Raw genomic sequence first — 24834 nt, 5'->3', positions numbered from 1 at the left:
CAGTAGGTTAACTTGGGAGTGTGGATCCATTGGGTAGCAGACAGGAAGCCTGTATAATTACCCATTTTATAATGTTAACCATACAGCATGTGGCTTTGCTACGTGTTGTGAACTTGTAGATTTTCAGCCAAGAGATTTGGTATAGACCCCTGGTGGTGGAGGACTCTGGTCAGCGAAGTACAGCGGATTTAAGTGGTTAATATTCTGTCCTGACATTCGGCTTCAAGTGTGAAATTAACTGACAGACTTTGATCTAAATGACTAGTTTCTCTGTGTGTTTTTAGATATGAAACTTTAGTTTTTTTGCTGATACTGTGAATGTACTACAGTCACTTTAAAGGCCACTTTTAACCGCACAGATTCGTCGACGATTCGGCAGCGGAAGGCGGCGGATAGCGTCGGTTGCCGAACGGGAGCTCATCGTCAGGTTTTCGGCAGCGGGTCGGGAACGTTATCGACCGAAAACTGGAAAACTGGACTTGCCCGGTTTTGTTGAGTCGGTCCCTTGCCCGTCGGCAGTGAAATGAGCCAACGAGAGCGGATAAAAGACAACACACAATCCGCTGATAGCTATCTGTTTGGCATACATACTGTTTCCACACAGTCACAGAGGACACCGAGACAACACACTACACACAACTGAATAAAGTGGGTGCGAGTGAACTGCTTGCCTAGCGCGATGTAGTAGTTGCCCAATTGCTGCGCTCAGAAAGGTGCTTGATTGTATAATATCCACGTTTTCTTATCGTCAACTGGGTTAGATTACCTCCTCTTTCAGCTGTGAAAAGCTGGATGTGTGCTTCAGCGTATGACGGTGCGTGTCGAGCATAGCAGACATACAAGCTCACAACGCTTCAAGTTCCGACATGTTGTGAGCTTGTAGCTCTGATATTTTCAATGCGCGACGTCACACGGAGGCAGAACGCTGAAGCAGCAACAAGCTGTTGTGAAAGTGTCAGATCATGATACAATTTTAAATGATTATGATTGGTTTTAAAGGTTGTTCTACTTTATCCAAATAATAATATAAATAATAGGCTAATAACAGCATTTTCCGACAGCGACGGCATGCAGGGACGATCAACTATGGAGTGAAAATAGCCTTTCAGACTACTGCCACCTCCTGGTTTGGAATGGTATTTCATGCAATCTCTCCGCGCATGCGCACAATTGCATACAGTAAGTACAGTCGGCATACAGTCGGCAGACGAAGTTCTGTGCAGTTCTTTGCAGTCCTTTGCAAGTTCTTTGCAGTTCTTTGCAGTCCTTTGCAAGTTCTTTGCAGTCCTTTGCAGACTTTTTGGTGTGGAGAGGCCTTAAGGTACATTGACCTAAAACATCACCATTATACTGCGGAAGAATGGTTTGAGCCAGTGTACCATGGAACATTACAGCTCTGTGGAGCAAACTCAGCTGAGCCTTTGGCCAAGCCTTATTCCAGTCATTCCTGGATATATTTGACGCAGTTAAACAGTAAGTAATGTTGGCATGTCATTTTTGTTTCTGCATCTATGCCAAACTGTAATGTAGCACTGAAACATCAGAGGAAGAGGAACTCACATATGGCTGCACTGGAAAACAAATCATTTAGCATCAGCACTTAAATATTATGTTCCTTCAAAGGAGTGAAAAGAAAAGTCAGTGGATGGTTATGCCCTTTTCTAGTTCAAAGGAACTTGTTTCCGGAACATTCTTGAATCAGCACGTCAACTTGATACCCAGAATGTGATCTGCCTCATTTCAAGTTGTTACCATTAACCTTTTGTTTTGTCAAGTTCAACCTCATGTGTTTTGCTAGTAGCCTACTTCTCAACTAGTTTCACATTGGAACCTACTTTTTTGCATTGGCCATGAAATTACACAATTTTCCTCCATTAAAGTGATTCTTTGTCCATGACCCTGCATCTCACGGTCCACTTTTGAGTCACTCTCTCTCTCTCCCTCTCTCACACAAGCACACACGCGCACACACACACGCACATGCACACACGCACACGCACACGCACACACACACACACACACACACACACACACACACACACACACACACACACACACACACACACACACACACACACACCCAAGCCTTCACTCCCCCGACACACATGCAAGCTCACACAAAGTCACAAACGGTCAAACATTCACACGGTGACATTCTTACTTTTCTGTTCCCTCGGCCCGCCTGAACCCGTAATTCATGTGTGGAAATCAGACCCCCACTGTGTCGGCCCGCATGTGCCATCTGAGCCCAGTGAGAAAACCCCCAAGAAATTATTGAATGGAGATGTGAAATGTCCCTGCTCTAATGCATTTAAGAGGGGGGGGAAGGGAATAAAACGCCCACCTGTCTCACTAATCAGTGGCGCTGCTCCGTCCCATGCTAGCTGGATTATGTCACCTCGCTGATATACAACGCTATGCCCCTGGCACGCCGGAGCCGTAACCCAATCACACTGACTATTTTGAGAATGTACGGCTTTTCCCGAATGCACAAGCAGGCGTTTGGGGTGCAGCGTAGCCCGCGTTCGCTGAGTGTTTTACGCTCGACTCCCCCAGGGACAGATCCGTTACCACAACCCCAGATGGAATGAAAATGCACATGAGCTGTAAGGACTTATGACGGACTAGAATGACTCCAGCAACTGTGTGTGTGTGTGTGTGTGTGTGTGTGTGTGTGTGTGTGTGCGTGTGCGTGTGCGTTTGTGTGTGTTCCTGAAACGGGACACATTTTGGCCATCAGACCGGTTGATTAGGGACACATGTCTAATTGGGAACAAAATTGGTTTCCCCAGTTTGATTTCAAAGCTGTTTCATAAGGTTAGGGTAGGCATGCATCTGTTGGGGTTAAGGTTGGGGTAAGGGGATATGGAATGAATGTAAAGTCTCCAAAAGCTCTGCATCGAACTCTGTGAACAAAATGGATTTCCCTGGTTCTAATTACTACACTTTGCACACGTCAATCACATATGCGCTCCTTTTAATAGTTGCCTTTTGTGATGGTGATTTCTAAAGCCTCACCTATTGTAATTTAGGTGAGAGTAATAGCTCAGTGTGTCACTTTTTATTTATTTATTATTATTAACTACTCACAGACACACACAGACTTCGGATGTCTGGCCTGGTGGAGGAGACATAGATTACTTTGAGTATTGTCAAGACTGCATTCCCCCCTGAATGAGTAATTATGTATTTTCAACTTGATCTTGATCCTGACTTTGACCTTTGACCTTCTCAACCCAAAAGTGTATGATCTTTTTGGGGCAGCCCACCAAGTTTCAGGAAAATCCGGCCATCTTTTCTCGAGTTATTTTGTTAAGAGACAGATCTTGTCAGTGACGTGACCTTGACCTTTGAAACTCAAAAGTTAATCATCTCTTGGGGGTAGCCTACTGATCATTCCCACCAAGTTTCATGAATCTGTTCTTGAGTTATATAGCTATCATGCGGGATGGGTTGGAAAAAAAAATAACACCCATCCATCTCTGTGGGTGGAGGTAATAAGGGTACAATGTTTGAGTAATACATAATGTCAGGAGTTCACTGTTAGGTTAAGGATACAGTACATTTGTCTTTTATTCAGAATAATTACATTATTGGACCTGTCATGTTAAATATGTATCATTTGTGTGATGGATACAGTGTATACTGGGCCATGGGTCTTGCAATTGTCAGTGCATGTGTTGAACTTCTGTATGTTTTTTGTTAGAATGTCTGATAACCCTTTTGGGGTTCCTGGCCCACATACAGTATATTTAGTTGACCAGGGTCCGTTCCTCCTTTTGTCCAATGTACAAGCTCAAAATACCGGTACTTCAATGCTTAGTGAGCTTGTACATCTGCTATTTTCGCCAAAATCTTTACCCCCAGAAATAGGGACGCTAGGGTTCATGGGGAAACCTTGATTGTTTGGACATAACATGGGAACCAGACAAATCTGCAAGCTCATGTTTTATTTGCTCTGGCAGATGCATCAGGCTAACCCCTCCCACTCAGACAGATTCCAGCTGACCTGAGGACAGGCTCAACATACCCAGGATGTAATTTTGTTATCTGGCTTCATTAAACCTACCTAACAACTGCAATCTCTCTTAAGTGGTCAAATGTCGGGTGGTTATCAACTTGATAAGTCAACCCAGGTCTTCCCTATCTACAGTAGCTGGTCACATAAAAGAGGTGGTGTTGGCAGCATGTTAATCACAAACATGGATTATTCTACTGGCAGCAGCCAGATGATCATATTTCACAAGCAAAAGTATATATTACCAGTAAGATGCCCTAAGGTCGAGGTCGCGCACATGCATAGGCGATTCTAGCCTCTTCTATCAGGGGGTGCAAGACAGACCGAGTACTTCTATTACCTCATGCACGCGCGCGCCAGCGCGTGCGGGGAAAAAAATGTTTTTTAGTAGTTTTGTCCTGTTGTTTTAACGGGTTTCTGCAGTTTATTTTTTACCCAAATGTAACACAATATAAACAAAAAAAAGTGCAAAACAGGTGCTTCTTTTTCTAGACACCATGAGCAATTTAATTTACTTATATTTTGCAGGCAGAGGCAGCACAGGACATATAAATCCAAACATCAAGTTAATCATCAAGCAATCAAGCAATCATCCTTATTACACAATGAACTGCAGCCTCCGGTTTTTGGCACTTGCATACTGATCAATTATTTGCTGCAGCTTAATTTCGTGTTCTTTCTCAATCTGTAAAATGCCTATGGTGTTAATCTCACAGACCACCCATAGTGCCTGCCAAGTCTGCCAAGTTAACAACAGAAATACTTGCCCCTCCTCTCTTTTTGCGCACATTGTACAAACCACGATCACTGTTTTATTTAATAATTATAAAATAAAGTTACACTACAAAAAAAAAGTAAAAAATAAATAAAAAAATGGCCGCCTGGTGGCCAGGGGGTGCAAGTGCACCCAAGGACACCCCTTAAAATCGCCTATGCGCACAGGGGTGCGTGCACATGGGCGCTTTGGCATATATACCCTTCTGCTGAGCTGGTCGAGTCATCACTGTAATGTCAGAACAGGCCAGCTATATCCATATATGGAGTCTGTGAGGTTAAATGTAGAGGTATAATTTGACCAGCTCCATATATGGAGATCTAGCTGATGATCCAGTCGTCTCCATGTATGGATATCCAAGGTTTGATGAGTTAATTCTCGTGATCTTCATATATGGAGATCCAGGTGATGATAGTCAGCAGTCTTGATTTTCAATTTAATTCTGTCTTGGCCATATGGGCATTGCCCATATATCAGGGATCTCCATATATGATTGCCAGAACAGGCTGTCTTGGTCATTCAGTCAACAATGTGATGTCACAACAGGTCAGCTATAGACATTGAGGCGTCACAGATGGATGGACAGGATGTGCCGGGTTTCATAGTAAACTGCGACCTATGGTCGCAATGATATAATATTAGACAAATACAAACAATTCAAAACATAATCCAGGCTAAAAAGCAATACAGTTGCAGCTGCCAAATGCCAGAAGGACAGCTGGTAACAAATAGCTGACTGTGTTACTGTGTAAATGAATAGGCTAATCACAAGTAGATCTCAATATAATTAACTGTTAGTGAATTCAGTTAAATGAATGTGTTCATACAGTAGGTGTACAATCTGTGCACCAAGCTCTGCCGGAATCCAAAATAATGTACTGTATTGGTCATTAGGCGGTGCATTTATATGTGTCTCAAAGTTACCATGCTGATGTCAGCTACCCCATAGCAAACCATCGCCGTTGCCCTGGAATCCCAAGATTAAACCTGAAGTTACCTCACTAACCACAAGGCCTTAGAATAGGCCTATTGCCCATGTTGGGCCAATCACTACTGTTTATCTAATATGGTGTGGGTTTGATGTGAGGACTTAATAGAGGAGTGCTGTTGAGGCATTTTCATAAACGATCTAGATGGCTGCTGCTGATACAATACGTGTTGAATCCGATATTGTGACAAACGTATTAAACCAACTGGATGGTATATTTTCTCTGAAAATGAAATCAAGCAACTGCACTTAAAGGGGAAAACCATGTTCAACATTGAACCATGTCATAATAGAGCTGTTTTGTGGAAATAAGAAAAAGGTCCACCGACCATATGTCACCAATCACATGACCTCAACAATCAATTCCAGTTCTATAGGCAACACAGAAGGAGCGTGGGGGAGACTTTTTTCTTATTTCCTCACAAACGTTCTAAGGTATTTAATCACATGGTTCAATATTGAAAATGGGTGGTTTTCCCCTTTAAGCTTTTCTTATTTCCTCACAACCGTTCTAAGGTATTTAATCGCATGGTTCAATATTGCAAATGGGTGGTTTTCCCCATTAACCTTTTGTTGAAAAGAAAGATGTGTTTGCTGTACTTCCAACAGGATTTGGTAAACGTTTAATTTGCCAACTGGCCGCACTTGTCACCAAAAAGATGAGGCACAAATTGAAAACCCACTGGCTGTTGTTAATCTGTTGGCCACTCGCATGGTGGAACAGAAGTGACCAAACTGGGAATTTATGATGAAAAAGTGTCTGTGTTTTTCAGAGCTCTTGGCATCTTACGCTTCCGATTCCCTTTATCTGCTGGTGTTGATGTGTCTTCATTCCAATTAGCTTGTTTTTCTCCTTCTTCCCATCTACTGAAAACGGATAAATCACATTTGAGTGTAGTAGTAGTATTCTTTGATTCTTAACTAGGTTGATACACGATTTCTATAGATTTTTCTGGATGAAAATATGTTTTTGGCCTTTCCTTTTTTCCTTTCCTGTTTTTCTCCAAATAATTTAGTGACTAAGGGAGGGGTCGTTTTTTATTGAGGGGTGTTACTGGAGAAAATGTATAAGCCCTTTTATAAAATGCCATGACCCTCCCTCTCAATTGGGGAAAAAATCAGTGACCCTCCCCAAGCATTAAAATAAAAAAGATTGACCCTCCCCTACAACATGGCATTTACCACAGTAAAAGTATGCCTATAAAACCTATATTATTATATTCCTAACCAGTGGTGAGAACAGAACAGATATTTTTTTCTTTCTTTCTTTTTTTACTGTAAATAATTAGGATTTTTTTTTTTTTGGTTAAAAACGGGTGCGGGCGGCAGCAGCAATGAACAATAATGAATAGGCTAATATAATGCATTGAGATCCCAGCTGCACTTCATCCCAAAAACACATTTCCAAATATAAACTAACACACCCTCCAAACTAAAGTAACACACAGTGAGTAGCCTATAGTGCTGCTAGTGTAAAAGTCAACGTGGACATCACATAAAAGGTGAGAAGTTCTCACAGGTTGAGAACAGGTTATTTGACATCTAGGTTACAGATTAAACAGTTGACACATGTGCACAACACAGAGAAGGCTTGTAACTGCTGCCATTCATTTTGTGCTGTTGATTGCCTGTCGTCAAATCTGGGTCAAATGCGCATTTTCAACGAGCGGTCGTTAATTCTTTTTAGCACCTTTTCACTTTTTACTTTAGGGAGGGGGGATACAGTTCTGACAACCATTGTTGCTGCCTTACACAGCTCTCCATTGTTTTAGGAAAATACATTGTAGTATAAACACAGCCACTTCAGTTCATTCACACTAACTGCAGTGACTGTGGGGCATTTCCAGGGATGGCACCCAGGGTTTGTCATTAAATGAAGCAGAAGGCTGTTGACAATGGTTGCATAAGTGCCTGTACCTCTGGAGCCATTGTTTGCTTTTGAAAAATTGCATGACCCTCCCTTGAATTCAAAGTGAAATCAGCAGACCCTCCCTAGGACTGAAATTGAAATAGCATGACCCTCCCCTATTTTCCTCCAGTAACACCCCTCAATAAAAAACGACCCCTCCCTAATAACACCTTATTTTTCACATACTTACGGCAGGCATTCACGGATATATTGATGCTACACCATCACAGAGGATCTCTGCATGTTGCTGTCTGTTAAACATTTTCCATCTTTCAGCACTGTGTCACAACTTACATTGCTCTGACTGGTTGTAGGTTTATCCAATTGCTTTGAATTACATGTGGTCTGTGCCTGTTGATAACTGAGAGGTTCCAGAATAATTCCCATTTGCGAATTGGTCTGCAGATGCCGTGCTATAGTTTGGATGATGAGTGAGCGGAGAATGCACTTTTTATGCAAAGTGAGTGCATGATGGAGAAAACCCTTCTTTGGCACAAGGAGTCCCCATGGGAAATAATCCTCCAACTCTGGCAGTGTTGCAGTGCTGCAATCTACTTTGCTATGCAGCCAGGCACCATGAATACCACACGATCAAAAGACGTGATTTACCTCACATGGATGAAAAAGGCCGGACCAGATTGTGGAAAACCCTCTGCGAATGAATCACACCTCAGGTATGCCTCTGCAGGACGCCTTCAAATCTTTCTTGCCTTCACGGGGGAAGCATTAGTGATGACAGGACTCAATGGGAGGCTTGGGGAGGCTGAATGCAGACTCCCTAACAGGTGTGTGACTGTGCGTGTGTGTGTGTGTGTGTGTGTGTGTGCGTGCGCACGGGGGACACAGGTCAACTGGTAAGAAACAAAGGTGTCGAGGCCCCTTCCCTTCCTCTTCGGCCCTCCCTCCTCTGCAGCTAACATCTGTCGGACTGTTTTTAATTAGCCCTAGTGCAGATGACACAGCAGTAGAAGCACCTGGGAACTTCGCCAGGCTAACGAGACGCCATCGTTGAGGCAGATCCATCGCACGCCTCTCCGTCTGTCAGGCCGTCTTTCACTTTCCATGCCTGGCAGCCAAAGTTTGTTCTATACTTTGTCTCCCTCCTTACCTGTTGACAGGCGGTCGTCCGGCGTTCCAGCTCTAGTTCTCCTGAGCGTGCGTGCATGTTCTTGGCGTGTGTCGCCGGTGGTGACGGACCTTGTCCCGTATGACAAACCGCATAGAGACACTTCTCATCGTGAGGAATCACTCAGCGAACTACTGGTGCCAACTTTTCCATTACATGGAGTTAATGCGATTTGTATTCACTGACGTTTTCCATTTTTTCCATTTTTATGAGATTTAAGATTTAAACTAGTTTAATCCAGCTGCAAATATTTAGAAAAGATTAGAGGTTTGACTTGTCAGTGCTATTCAAGAAGAAGCTTTGAGGCTTAATTATGAAACGCTTAATTCCTTAAACAAGCAAATATTGTCTGAATGTATTCCCCTAAAAATCCCATAATCTTTTGACGTGTACTTGTTGGATAAAAATGAGGTCCCAATTCACTAAAGCAATGGAGAATATAGAATAGTAATTTGACTCCTCAATAATTGCGACCGAAGGTCGCAGTTTACTATGAGAAATGTTACAGCGTCTCCGTGTCCGTCCGGACGTGTAGACGTGTACACATTTTTGCGGTCTATGGGTTTGCGGTTTTGACATCACACTCTGGCTTGACTGTGATGTCACACTAACAGAATCCCTTTTATGACCATATATGGAGTTCCCTGATGTCATCAATATTAATGATGCCCTGTTAGAGAGATCCCTGTGATGCCAGGGGGAACAAATCCCTTTTATGCCCATATATGAAGATATGGAGATCCCTGTGATGCCAGGGGAACAAATGAAATCCCTTTTATGCCCATATATGGAGATCCCTGATGTCCACAGCCCTGATGTCCACACTGTGGCGATGAGGCCACAGTTTATTACTTACTAGTTTATTATTATTATTATTCTCTAACCCAGTGTTTCTCAACCGCTGTGCCCCGGCACTTTAGTGTGCCGAATGAAATGATTTGGTGTGCCGCGAACGAACGCCCGCCGCCTGGCATTTTTCTTGTAGTTTCCATGTAGAGCACTTCCGTGTTCACTTTCCCTGTCAGTCACTGTGATTGGTTGAGATGGCCGTCCATCCCACCCCCAATTGCTGTGATTGGTTTAGATGCACAGAGGGAGTGTTCAGATCGGTTCAGATCAGGAAGCCAAGCCACACAGAGAATGGACCTATGGATGTTTCAAACGGTCAAACAGTCCATTTCTTTTCGACGATGCCATTAAAGATATCAACGCTGTTAATTTGGTCATGTGTTAGCGCGTTACATTGACAGCATTCATTTTTATTATGTGTGTGTGCTAATTTCTTTATTCGTATTACATCTTGTGTACATGAGAGTCCATGTTTGATTGTGTTTTTTGGGTTTAGTACCAAAGACGTTTCACTCTGGGAAGGTGGGAAACGCTGATCTAACCTGTAAAGAAGAAGAACCACTTTCACACAACTTAGCTCATCCCTTCCATATTAAAAGGTGTCTACTTCCAGTGTTCCGGTGTGTCATCAGGTGTACAACACAACATTTTTTAGTTTTTTTTAGATTTTCAAGCTCTTCTTATTTAAAACACAAACTTATATTCTAAACACATTTTAAACATCTGTTTCTTACCTTCAAATATGACCAAATTCTACCTCATCTCCCATGACATAGCAAAGAACAGGACAGAGTGTAAACACTTTGCTACTGTAGTAACCCCTCCTGCTGTTCCTTCCACGTAACTGGACATTGGCTCTAGACATTGATGCTAGAGGAAAAGCCTCAGGATTACCAAAATCAGTACTTCGAATCTGCCGGTTAAATTATGACTAATCTTGTGTGAAAAGTTGATATTTTGGCCTGAGGGTGGCAATAAAGGATAGATAATGGGGGTCACTCAAATAATTGGGGTTAATCTTCCAGGGACCATGAATGTGCTTAAGACTTTTCATGGAAATCTGCCTATCAGATTTTTAGATACATTTTGTGCAAGTGGAAAAGTTTGGCCTACGTGTGGATTTGGTCACCAGAATCAGTAGGATTAATCCTTGCTTAGTGCAAAACGTTTCATGGCAATCTGGTGTATGCTAGAGGAGAGGCCATTGGGTCAGCGATATCAGTAGTTCCTTCAATTTGGGAGCATTGAAAGTGCACCGCAATCAGTCCAATAGCTTTTGACATTATGACGTTTGGGAGTAAAGTGGTGGATGGATGGACATACTGTAGCCATCAATGAGTTCAAAAGTATCTGTGTGAAGTTTGCATGTTCTCCCAGTGTCCCCTAGGGTAGATACCCATACCCTCACTAATTTGAACAAGCATGGCAGAAATATTAGAGCGTATATGGTTTTGAAAAAAATTGACTTAAGATGCCAATGCTGTTTGGAAACTTTTCATGTTTCCCTCACCTTGAAAACAGAAAAGATGATTTTCTTAAAAACAAGAACTGTTTTAGAGGGGGAGACGAGGCAGTGTAGGAGAGACAGAGAGTTGGAAAGCTGAGAGGGATACAGCTTAGGGGAGAGAGAAGAGATAATCTACAGACATGATCTTTCTCATGTCCCTCTTTATGCACTATTATCCATCTCTTCATTGTAGGAGGGTTCACTCAGGATCAGGGTCCTCATTTACCTCTTAACAAATAATCGCAGCTTTCACCCACTCACACACACACCATCATCCACTTCCTGAGTGCCGCAGTTTCATAGCCGTTCATCTTGGGACACAATTAGACTATCTATTGTTCCTTTAAAGTGCGGCATCATGAATATTCACGTTTGCCAAAGATCATATCAGAGCTTTTAGCAGCTGGCAGGGACACTTCTACATGCTAAATGATACAATTGTTTTCCTCTGATATTGTTTGCCTCCAGCGGTAGGGGGGATGTTTGGAGGGGAACAAACAGATGATGGAAGAGCTGTTTTATGAGCAAGTGAGAGGAGAGGAGAGGAAGTGGAGGTCTGGGACTGGGAGACCTTTTGACAAATGAGAGATGGATGGAAACCTAATGACCTGTGGAGACAGTTTTACTTTTTTTTATGTTCCAGTGTTTGGTGTTTATTCACTTGTTCTCCAAACAAGCGGAAATAGCATTTAGTCAGTTGGGTGGCATCCAGCCATAGCAAGACTTCAGTTTATGATGAATAATGTGCATATCATCGTTGTTGGGCAGAAACATTAATCTCCATATTGCATACTGTATATTTTTTTCTCATACACGAATGCCTTCGTTTATACTTTGTTGCATGACACTGCTGCGCAAAAGTAGCAATTGTGGGCAATCTACAAGCTCACAATGCGATGCATTTTGTGAGCTTTGTTTGTGCAGATGCATGGATTATGTGTCACACATTGCTAAAAATAAGTTTAAATGTAGCACCAGATCCTGTGGGTGTCAGCAGCTCTACTCTTGGATTCAAGATAGATTATGTTCTGACCACCTTATCGTTCTAAGCTAAGGTCACCTGTGAAATATGCAGAGATGTTATGGCATTACAATGTAGTCACATGCATTTGGACTTAATTAACCTTCAGACAGTAAGGCTCTGCCCCCACCCTCAGATATTTACTGTCGAAAACGTATATTTAACCATTTTTTCAAATTCACAAATTACTGTTTGTGTCAGTTCTGCAGAGCCAGGTAAAAACCTGCTTGGTTTACCAAAGTAAAGCCTGTGGCAAGTTGTTGCAATGGTGTGTGTGCAGTCTGGAGGGTTTGGGTTCAGCATCCAAGAAGGAATGTGGTGAACAGATTTAGTTTGGAGGCACGAGGTTTGTCTGATGATTAGACAAACAAGCCTGTGGCCTCAGGGAGGTGGCAGGTCCAAATCCCACCTGGTCTCACATCAAAGCCAACAGAATTTAATATTTGTCTAAGCCTGAAAGAAATACATCAATATTTATATATAAATATTGATATAAAAACGTAATTTTGACACCTGCAGGTGACGTCTCATGTCAAACTCGTCAGTGTTTTATGTTTATCGAAAGACAGACAAATATCATATATGGACATATGGACGCAAGGCCTGCATTTATATGGCCAATATGGACATCACTGATGTTGGCGCAAATAGGCTATATGCACAGCAGCCATTCTCACTTCCTTTCACAAGCGTACTAATGAAGGCTCTGTTCCATTCTGGTCAAACAGTCAGGGTGCTCATATTGTGAATGTTGGCTCACTGGAAACACTGATACACTAGTGGGTCTCAAAGTCTGGTCCAGAGACCCTCATAGTTCCTTGGGGGTTTCAAATTACCCCTTAAAGCTTAAAAGATGTATAACTGAGAGTTTACAAATGGAACCTTAGGGTCCATTTGGTTCCATTTGTACACTCAGAGTTATGGGGGTCCTTGAAATAAAAGGTTTGATAACCACTGTGCTACATGAAATGGAACGGAGCCTTCATTAGTATCATTGGTAACACCTTTGAAGGAAGTGAGAAACTTCTGTCCAATATGGCTGTTGTGCGACGGTTTCCTCTCTGGACATCTAGAATCAGTGTGCCCTTGAGCAGGGCATGACGTATTATATTAACGGTGGAGGTCTCAGCTTGGGTTTGAACGTCTTTTCACATGCATGAGCCTGAAGGGGCGGCATTGCTGCAAAGGAGCACAGATGCTCTGCAAATGATCCCTGAGTAAATTAAGGTTAAAGGAAAAAAGAAGAGAGAATTTCATTACGGAGGGGTCTGTAAGGCCAACGCTACTCCCCAGGGGCGTCACAAGGGGGGTAAAGTGGGACTGAGTTACTAGGGCCCAAGGTGGAGGGGCCTTAATTATTTTATACTTTAGCTATTGAAAAATAGCAGATATACAAGCTCACAGAGTGGCGCTGCAAGCTTGTAGATCAGCTTTTTTTTTTTTAAGTCGTGAAAATGTGTGCAAATCTTGGAATATTTGTATTTTCTAAGCGAACATTTCCAAGTCAAATTTTGCTTCTGGGGGGTGCCTGGAACTAAATGTTTTGAGATGGGGGTCTGTCGCCAAATACCGGTACTTATCATTTTGGGGGTCCTTCACATAAAAAAGTTTGAGCACCACTGACAGAAACAGGTTTTTCAAGAAACCATAGAAGGATTTGAAATATTCAAATCCAAATTTTCACGATTTTTCTAAAATAATGAAAAATAACAGATATACAAGCTCGCAGCTCGGCACTCGGTGCCGCGCTGTGAGCTTGTATATCTGCTATTTTTCAATAGTTAAAGCACAAAATAAAGCGTAATAATGCGTTAAACCCCCTTCTCCCTATGAAGAACATTCATGGGGGAAGGGGCCCGCAGTGTATCCTTGTACACAGGGCCCAGAATTTGGTGTGACACCCCTGCTAGACAGTCAGGTCAGGAGGTTAGAGGAGGGCTTGGCAGGGCAACTGGTAATTAAAGAAGCTTAAAGCCCTGCCTTCTCTTCGAGAAATCGATCAGCATCTCTTAGAGGCTCTCCGAAGAAGGAAAGCAGCAGAGCCACTGTATATTATTCTTTAAATGATACGATTAAAACGTACAACTATACTTGTCTCCTCCTTTAATGCTTCAGATTAATCATTCGCTTTAACTGCAGCTGAGAATCCCATTAAACCTTCTAAAGTGCAGCCCAGGTTCACATGCTTAGATCCAAGAATCAAGGGCCGCTGAGAATTGCCATTTTGTTTTATTCTGAAGGTTGATTTAACTAAATCACCTAAAAGTTCTAATTGAGGCTCCTGGTATGACTGCACATGCCATTTAGTTAATAGCTATAATTTATGTTTGTCCACTCAGTGCCAAAAGTTCTCCTTATCTTATCTATCATTTAAGTTGTGATTACGGTTAATAATTAGCCTAATGTGAAAATGGGAGGAGTTAGGGTGTGGATGTTGGCCATTACTTCATTTACAACCAAGCATTTACTGAGATGCCAACACACATTCATGCCATTCCAGACAGATCTAGTTTATTTAAATGTACAATGAGTAGGATTTTCCTTTTTTTTTCCTTCCTAAAAAATGTATAAACTGCTAAAGTAATCCCACTCAGTCATTATGATCCTCTAGCTGTGTGTGGTGGTGTCTGTATCTGCACAGACCCTTCCTTCTGCCCGTATTGTTTTATTTTACTTTGTTTGGGATTTCTGGACATCCACACTTGGGCAGTAGTTATGCTATTGCTTGTGCTATTGTGGTCGTTGAGCCGGGGAAGTGTGGGCCAACTTTGAATATTGTCTTTACAAACCACGGCCGACAAATGCTCCTCGTTAAAAGGCCGTAACTATTCTAAACGCTTCATCTAGACCTCGAGGCATCTACAAATTCGACTGCGTCGACCAAACTGGGATCTCCATGGAACAAACCTTTATCTCTAATGAGCCTCAATACATTTCTGAATATGGGTCTGGGAAAGGCAACGCTGTCATCCACTCTGGCTCTCACCAGATCAAACTGTACGGTAATTTGCTCCAAAACTTCCAGCTGTCCAGCTCACAGATGGGACTACAAAGGGAGTCGTGGATCCTGCCATCCACAGCTGTGGACACAGGAGTTTCTTTTTTTTAAAAGGCGTGGTTTTGTTTGTCAGTGTGTGTGATGGCAGGCTCGTCCCAGAGGTCAGGCCGGTCTCACTGCTGTTTGAAAGAAAGTCTCCAAAGCCCTTTATCTTTCTGCCAAACTATTTTAAGGGCTTTTACTGCATATAACAGGAGATTCTGGTTTTGACAGTTGTGGTGTAAATGGTAGCGATTGGCCACCTGACTGCAACATTGACAGGGAAAGACCTTTTGCTTTTTGATCTGTACTGGTTTAACACAGGGTCTGTTCTGTTTTTCTTTGCTGGGAGGAACGTAGTGACTGGTAGCTCAAATATGGGGTTCAACTCTGTGCAACACAAATAAAAATAGACTTTCTTCCCGCCTTCAGACTGGTGCATTCAGTCCAGGCTCCAGGAGGAGACGCGACGTCCCAGAGGGTCAACACACTCTACCCGAACACAAATAGACTTCCATAGTGGTGGAAGCATCGGCCGTGGGCCAACAGAACAAAGCGGACACACAATCTTCCTTTTTTTCTGGATGCCAAACACCAGCATAGGCACTAATTAGGGGCTGAGGCTAAAGCGCTGAGGGACGAAGGAAGCTTTGTAACCCGAGGACGGCCTCTACCGCTGCGATGACAAGACTTAGTCGCTGGAAAGAAACGGCCCGAAAGCCCAAGTGTCGAAAGAGTTCAATTTCATTTTGTCACGTATGTTTTGTTTTGTCCACTAGCAGCACATGCACTGGCTCTATTGGGCTGATGGGTGCTAACAGATGTCTGGGATGCTTTTTTAGTAAACACTGTCCAGTTTTTGTCTGGTAATGTCAGTAATTCAGACCGTTTCTGGGCTTTGTGTTTGCACCTAATTCAGTGCAGAGGTTTTCCAGTCAGTACGTATTCATTGTAAAACGAGCAGGATTTGAACAGACTTTTTAGCTTTTAATTGAATGTCACAAAACCAGAACCCCAACGTATCGAATAACACAGCATTGCTCCGATAAAGTGGTTGTTTATTTGTGACCCAGAACATGTCATGACCCACTTCTGTGTTCCGACTGAGAAACATAAACTGAAGTAAGTCTCACGGTTTCTCTTCTCACTTTCACTCTCCTCACACAGGCATGTGTGCACGCACCCACATAAGCCGCGAGCATATGCAACACGCACAACACATACGTGCACTCATTACAGCCCCTCGCTGTGGTGTTGTGGTGTCAAGTTGGGTCATCTGATCCGAGCTGCAGATGTTTTGGCGGAGCGTTCGCAGGATAAGCTAGCAGACAGCCCCTCCTGTCACCGTGTTGGTTTAGTCGGGAGTCTGGAGAGGGCGACGGGCCCCTTTAGTGCCTGTTCTGAGGTTACGACTCCCCCCGACCTCTGGCCCCATTAGTTAAAGGTTATTTAAGGGGTTGCGATCAGCCACCTGTCGCTGAGAGGGACCGTAGCTCAGGTGTTCTGAGCACTGTGCTGTCTCTGATAATCAGTAGGGGCTCGATCATCCTACAACCTACAACTTGGTTGAAACCTGGTTGTTAAATCCAACAACCAGATTGGTAAAACAGCGACCTGGTTGGTATCTTGCCCTCTCTCTTAATGTCATCAAGGACATCAGCAGCTATCAGTGGTTTTCAATCAGAATCGGCTTTATTGTCACATCACGAGTCTGCAGAAGTAAAGAAGTGGGTGAAATTTGTTTTTGTACATGGTTCCCATCGCATCATTATTTCCATAGAAGAGGGGGAAGAAGAAGAGAGAGGGGGGGGGGGGCAAGGGGGGAAAGGAGCTCAAATAAGAAAAAAGCAAGAAAAAAAGAGATCTACATCTTTACACATGGTACCTGATATAAAGGTGTGTGAGCATAGAGCAGCAGATGTATACTGTGCATGATATACTGTGGACGTTAATTAAGGTGCTAAATAAAACACACAAAAAAAGACGAAAAGTCAGTGCGTTGTGCATCGGATTAAGGTGCAAAATGTCTGTGCGTGTCAACCACATAATCCACATAAGGTATACTGACACTGATATAATCCGTAATTGGGGCCGTGAGGAAGAGTAAGGAAAAAGAAAACGTCTATGTTCTCTGTCTCTTTGCGGCATGGCGCCTAAGGGACGAGCTGTCTATAAGAGTTTATGTCCCCCGTATGCCCATGTGTGTGTGTGGGGGGGGGGGGGGCTACATGTACTGTAGGCCATGTACACATCACGGTATCTGTGTTCCCCAAATTTTGAGTCTGTCCATGGCTAATCTTGCAAACCACCGATCAGCGCTACATTTCTAGCAGGCCAAAGGACTTAAATCTCAGATTGTTGAATGTTGAATTGTGAGTTTATAATCTCAGACCCACCGTCCCTCCAGGCTTTGACCAATTTTACAAGTATCTGTCATTTACTTGAGTATTTGTTTTGAGATAGTTGAGATACTTTTTAGATACTGTACTCCAGTACTTAAACCCAAGTACACATTTGACTGTGCGACTTTGACTTGTAGTTGAGTAATATTTGACCAGGACTATCTACAGTATACTGTATACACTGTGATTCAAGTACTGATGTTGAGTACTTTGTCCACCACTGGTTGTTATCCCATAGTTGCACATTTCTCCGGGAAGCCACGTACCATTATTATACCCTGACTCTTTTTTTTCTCCTTCTCACACACTGTCACACTCCCAATCTATCTCTTTCTCCCCTTGTTTCTCTCCGTGTCCATTAAAGTTAAATATCTCCTCCAGGCTGGAACAGGGCCGGTGTTCCCCTGTCTGTGTGTCTGTGTGTGACTGTTAGCAGACCGATTGGTCCAGCAGTGCCTCATCGCCCTCATGGTGGTGCTGTTGTGGCTGCTTCACCTTTTGGCATACAACTTCTGAACTGTTGTTTCAGTACAATCATTTCCGCCTGACTAGATTCATCGAAACACATATTCCTACAGATTTTGTCCAAGACTCTCACAAATTGGCACCCATTATGTCTGTGACCAAGATGTATCAGTCAGATTCCATTCCAATTGGCTACGACTGGGTTCCAAAGTTTGCGGGAAGGGCCCATTTAGCAATAAGTGCCACAAATGAATGCAGTGTCCTTGCTGCCCCAAATTTGAATCACACATTGAGGGGCCTCTAAATACCCCAGACCCAAAAGCATTTGGAATCATGCAATACAAATGTCATTGTTGCCAAAACATGAACAAACAAATCGATCCTTACAGGCACTGCTTTCACTCGCTGAAATATAGCTGATGTACAAGCTCACAATGCGTCTTCTATGCAACACGCTGTGAGCTTGTTGATTGTCTGTTTTTAGCAAGCGTTACTGTCATACGAACGAGTATAAAGTAAGCTTTAATAATCACGCCTATGCATGTCGTACGTTGCATGGTTACCACAGCAGCCAGTGCAGATAAGTCAACAATTTCTGAATACACGTATCTGATCTGATCACTTGCAAATAACCGTGTGCCAGTCGGTCCTAAAGATAAGATTTGAGTAACAAATCGGTTCGACTGCAGTCTGAGCAAAGCGCATGTGGGCTGGCCGCCTTAATAAAATCATTACGCTGAAAAAGCCTGATTAATCCTTTCTTGACAGAAGTCAGGGCCATGGGGGATGAGTCATTCTGCCATTCAAACTGTCTTTGGTGTTAAATTGGCTTTCATTTAATATCTTTAATATTAGCCCTCTGGTCTTTTATTGTCAAACAACTCCAAGCAATCTCCAAGCTTTTAAGGGAGAACACTGCCTTGCCTATTTGGAAAACCTGCCTAAGCAGCTGTGTCTTAGCTTAGGTTGCAACTAGATAGGCACGCTGTGTACAGTACACAGCGTACTGCTTAATAAATGAACAGCCAATTTGTCTTGTTGGCAGACTATACATTAGACACAACACCAACATCGAGACAGTAGATTATATTAGACAGCAGACATCGTTTGAAGCTTTAATGCGTGTGTCAGACTCATCACGTCTTGTTTGGTACTGGATAACATGTCTGGCAGACTGAACCACCACTCAACAGCCCCCAGTGGTCTCATGAAGCCAGATTGTTTTTTTTTAACGGCATGAAAGATTCCCGTGGTGAGTTTCAGACCCTCACTATTTTTTTCTTTTCTGCCCACATCGACTGTAAAAAGCCCTACGGCAGTAAATATCCTAAGCAGGGCCGGGAATTTACTGCACCTGTACTCACGCTGCACACACAGCCTAACAAGCCACAGATGTGATTGCATCCCATCTTAAGGGGGGGGGGGGGGGGGGACTCATTGTTGGGTCTCAGTTTCATCAACTTGATGGGAGCCTGGTGTAGCTCTGCCCCTCGGGGGTTTCTGATGCCCCCTGATCATGAGGGACAGAATTAAAAACAATTTGGGTTTTAGTCTCACTGTCACAGCAGCCGGGCTGGACGTTTACAGGAGAGGAAATGTCTGTCACGACTGGTTACAGATGATATGTGACGCGTTTTGAGGTCAACGGTGTGGCGCTGGGATCCGTCTTTAGACCCTATCTGTAATGTGTGGGAAATGATAATTCACCACCTAAAGGAAACACATAGCCACATGATAGGAACTCTGAGACCACTGGTGTTAAGTAATGCACTTGGGTACAATTTTGAGATATTTGTATTTTACTTGAATATTTTCAATTTCCAATACGTTTTTGAAAACGTTAGTTACTACAGTAGTTACTTTGTAGATTTTGATCATTATTACAAAACTTAAATTAACAACTTCAGACATATATACATTTTGGTCATTTGAATGGTATCAGCCGCTTGCTGAAACATTGCCCAAATTTGGAGATAAGCATGCTGACATCACTGATACTAAACAGTGTCGCCACCATGGTAACAGCCGCATGCTGAAACGATGCCCAAATTTGGAGGTTGCACAACTGGACGTCAATCTTGATTGTTCTGCCCGACGGGCACCGGTCTGGGTTCTCCAAAATTACTTCTGAGACTCCTACATTCAATCCCTCATTTACTGTGCACACACCCTGGGCACAGGACTATTGCTTTTGTACTTTTATTCAAGTACATTTTGAATTCCGTATTTCCCGCATTGCAATATTGATTCTTTTACTCAAGTAACAAATGTGAGTACTTTTTTCCACCACTGCACGATGGTAACCCTGAGACTTACCTTGAAGTAAGGGGTTGGCGTGGAGAATGCAGGCTGACTCTCTCCCCTCCTAGCATTCTGATGTGAGCTCATGTTTAAAGCAGCTAGACCTTTGCTCCGGGAACTGCTGTGGCCTGTATTTAAATGATCCTTAAGCCAAGGTTCTGTCTGCTCTATCACAGAATATGAGCAGCAGATAAACCGGCAGACCCCAGGCCTGGTTGTAATGGGACAAGGTCATGATTTAATGGGAATATAACAGTCAGGGTTATTGTAGATCTCCTCCTGACACAATGCTGGACAAGACTCTCGGCTCTTGGATGAGAAACATGCAGAATATAATTTTTGCTTTTACTGTGTGTGTGTGTGTGTGTGTGTGTGTGTGTGTGTGTGTGTGTGTGTGTGTGTGTGTGTGTGTGTGTGTGTGTGTGTGTGTGTGTGTGTGTGTGTGTGTGTGTGTGTGTGTGTGTGTGTGTGTGTGTGTGTGTGTGTGTGTGTGTGTGTGTGTGTGCGCGCGCGCGCGTGCGTACAGGCACCTATATTTAGTTTTGTTAAGAACCGTGTAATACTGATATTATTAACCACTTCTGCCCCGGCATCCCTATTTTGGGTACATCGCTATACTGTAGGTTGGTTGGTTAGTTACTTTATTTATTTCGGTCAAGATTTAACAAAACTGTTTAACAAACAGAATAAAGGCAAACAAGATGACTATTGACCGAAAAGGTGTGGGCTGAAGCCGAGGCGTATTATGCCCATCTTATTAATATTTAAATTGATTTTCACAATAGATAAAAAAAGACCAAGTATTAACGATGCTGCAAGTCTTAGATATCAGAACACATGAAACGAATGAATAAATAAGGTGAAAATGTTCACAATATTTAAAAATAGTTAAACACGTTTTTTGAAAATACCAGATGTAACGCTTGTGACATGTTGTGAGCGTGAGCTAAAGCATAAAATAGGGCTTTTAAGTGGTTAAATGTAATATTCTTACGAGTCCCTGGAGGAGTGTGCAGACATTATTGTAGCAGAAGTCTTTGTGTGTGCTCCTACTGTACCAGTGTGTGCATCTCTCTCTCTCTCCCTTCCTCTCTCTCTCTCTCTCTCTCTCTCTTCTCAGTGTGTCTCTCTCTCTCTCCAGAGACCCCTGCGTGCACACTGTTCTCTGTTCTCAGTTGTGGGGAAGTTAATGTTTAACAGCATGAATGGTTCACCCACCAACGTGTGAACAAAGCACAATGGCAGCTCTGTACAGCTCTGCCTCCTATTTATTCAGACTCACTTCCTCTCCTAATAGCCGGCTCTACTTTCCTCACAGAAAAAAAAGAAAAGTGGGTCAAGGAGAAGTCATGTTTGAGGTGATGCAGCATGGAGGGGAGCGCTGTCTGATCACAGAACAACACTGGTTAACCCTGAGAGTGAGGTCATTTTCAACTCTGACTTTCAAGGCCTGCAATTGGATCCGACTGTTAAAGGACAACTTTGTTTTTTTACAACAAGGGTTCATATTTTAGATTGTAATTAGAGAAAAGACAAAGTGAGTGTTAAAATGTTTTCATTTGCTTCGTTCTATTGTTTTATCGCGTTTACCGTGCTAAAATGAGGGGCATGCGTACGCATGGGGGCATGCGTACAAGTGGCTAAATATGTCTTTTTAGACACAATAAGCCAGCAGTTTCTTTATTGATATTTACAGTAACACTTCTAGCCCCCATAAGTCACATCCAACCATGAAAGGTTGCGTTGTATCTTGGGAATGGGCTTATTCTGTGTAAAATGACATATTTAGCCACTTGTACGCATGCCCCCAACCACTGGAATAAGAATCTCTAAAACAATAGAAAGAAGTAAATGAAATAATTTTAACACTCATCTTTTATATTCTTTAATTACAATCTAAAATATGAACCCTTTTTGTAAAAAACTAAAGTTGTCCTTTAAGAGTGTGTGTTAGCACAGCGGCCGAACACGAGGTTTTATATTAACGGAGGGAAAGTTAAAAAGGAAACAACAAAAGAAGCAAAACAAAAAAAAACAGTAGCAGTTCAAAAGAGAGAGTTAAAAAGGAAACAAGAACACTAAACAAAATAGCAGTAGCGGTTCAATAGGAGGGTGTGTGTGCATGTGTAAGTGACGGTGTGTGTGTGGTTTGCTGCCTCGTGGGTCTTGTGTTGATCACAAACGGGCATTCAGGGAGAGGCATTTACCTTAAGTGTGTAAACGGTCGCCGCTCGGAAAACAAAAGAAACCACATGCAGAATCACTCAGCTCTTTCTTGTCCTACAAGGAGTTCTGTTCTGCAGAGGAATGCGGCGACATTGTTCACCCACCTCTTGCAATTACACTTGATGAGTGCTTCAGGATTAAACAGGATACTCCCAGACTTTTAGGATTAAGTATGATTTCATGCAGGTCTGTGGACTATACCTTTTCATCTGAGTCTAACTTTCTTTTCATTCATCTCTGGGGTTTTTTTCTCTCTCTTTCTCTCTTCTCTTTTTCACCACTGCAGCAAACCTCAGATTTTCCTTTCACATTTCTTCCCCCCTTTAATTACAACCTTAATAACAAAGCATTCCATTCAACGTTTAACTGATTTTTTCCCAAGGCAGTATATGCTCAGGAGTGGGTCCCCAAAAACCATGTGTCTACGTAGAATTGCCCCGGTATGTTGGGGGGATTTTCTTTCCTGTTGGAGCGCTTACATTAAAACCATATGTTATACTTACTGTTCCACTCACTGTACAGTACATCTGGGGTCATATATTCAACCATCACATATATTCTTTACATTAATCATTATGTATTTTATGGGGTCTATATGTTGGAGCTCCCCTGTAATAGGGATGTAATTAAAAACATGTTGTGATGGAAGGCCAGACTCTAATAATATAAAAGCTATCAGCTTATTGCCTCCCGAGCAGGAATACAGAAGTGAGAGGAACCCGCAGTCAATCAAACCGGTGCTCTGTAGCTACTTGCAGCTCCGATTAAAGAGCAATAAAACCATTTTTTCTTTCTTTCAATCAATTCTGCAAAGACATCAAAAGAATGTTTGGCTGCAGAGAGAGAGAGAGAGAGAGAGAGAGAGAGAGAGAGAGAGAGAGAGAGAGAGAGAGAAGCCTGGTGGATGACTTTGAATGGGATCATGGAGGGGTTTGTCTTGTCAAACACCGGATCCTGAGGCGCACTCTGGCCACGGAAACCCCTCGCGTCTTTGTCAATACCGCACAAAACATCCATTCGCTACCTGTGAGGAGTGCAAGAAAGAAAGAATGGCTCTGCAAGAGTTTGCTTTGCCCAAACAAGGTGTGTATTATTTGAGGAAGGCACAGTTTGTTTTGGGTGCCAGAGCTCCTGGCTGTTGTGAAAGAGTCTGTTCATTGAGAAGTCTTGCCGGGGTTTTGTTTTTCTTTACGTCGGCTCTTCTGTCAATCAGGCTGGTCCCGCCTGGCGTGCACCCAGCTCTAAATGAAAACATCAAAGTAACGCTTGCAATCTGATGTAATCAGAAAAAAACTTGTCATGTCTGTTTTATACCTTTTAATATTTCTGATAGGCGGCATTGGAGTCTATGCCAGGTGAAGAGAATGGGCTTTCATCAAGTTGGATCTTGATATGAAAGCTGGTGTAAAGGAAGGATTAGTAAGGAGCTGGATCGTAGCCTATAGCTATATCCAACATTGATAAGTCGATGCTGACATTTTAGATTTAATTTAAGACCTCACAAAATGTAAACCAATGCTGCAAAATGTAAGACAGTAACATCATTCTCTTTGCTCACTGTAATCAATAGTGTGGTTTATACTTAAAGTACCAAAAGTAAAATGACTAAAATAACATTTAAAAAAAAATCATATTTTTATTAAAAAGAAAAATTATACTACTATACTAGATTTAGATGCTCAAAATGTCACAATGTTAAATGTTTATTTGGTTAATATGTCTTGTAATAACAAAATCTTCAAAGTAACTAGTAACAAAGATATCAAATAAATTGTAGCGGAGTAAAACCGTACAATATTTGCCTCAGAGATGTAGTGGAGTAGAAGTACAAAGTCTAAAAAATGGAAATACTCAAGTAGAGTAGAAGTAGCTCCTAATTGCACTTCAGTACATGTACAGTACTTGAGTAAATGTACTTGGTTACAGAGGCGTCAATTGGGTATGGTAGCTGCCATACCTTGACTACAGGGGGAAAAAAATGTACTTCTTAAAATAAATTCATCTTGTCTGTTGCTATAAGGTATGGCAACATGACTGAAGGCGCGCGTGCAATTAAGACACCAGTCATGTTGCCATACCTTAGCTTTTGTTGAACTGACGCCACTGCTTGGTTACCGTGCTTTTACGCCACTGGACAGACCACTTCCCAGGTCAGAAATATTGTTTTAAAAACGGTTTAATAGTGAAAACTACTTTCACTACTTTTGTGC

The 24834-nt window shown here is 42.5% G+C and overlaps 1 protein-coding gene across 1 annotated transcript in view; it reads left to right on the top strand.

The window, feature by feature from the left end:
• Positions 1 to 24834, top strand: part of pdgfc (platelet derived growth factor c) — a 69429-nt gene that overhangs the window by 12885 nt on the left and 31710 nt on the right. The gene's annotated exons all lie outside the window — the stretch shown is intronic.

Source organism: Nannobrachium achirus, assembly GCF_963921795.1.
Source record: "Nannobrachium achirus genome assembly, chromosome: 17".
NCBI lineage: Eukaryota > Metazoa > Chordata > Actinopteri > Myctophiformes > Myctophidae > Nannobrachium > Nannobrachium achirus.
This window is presented reverse-complemented; position numbering and strand designations above follow the sequence as displayed.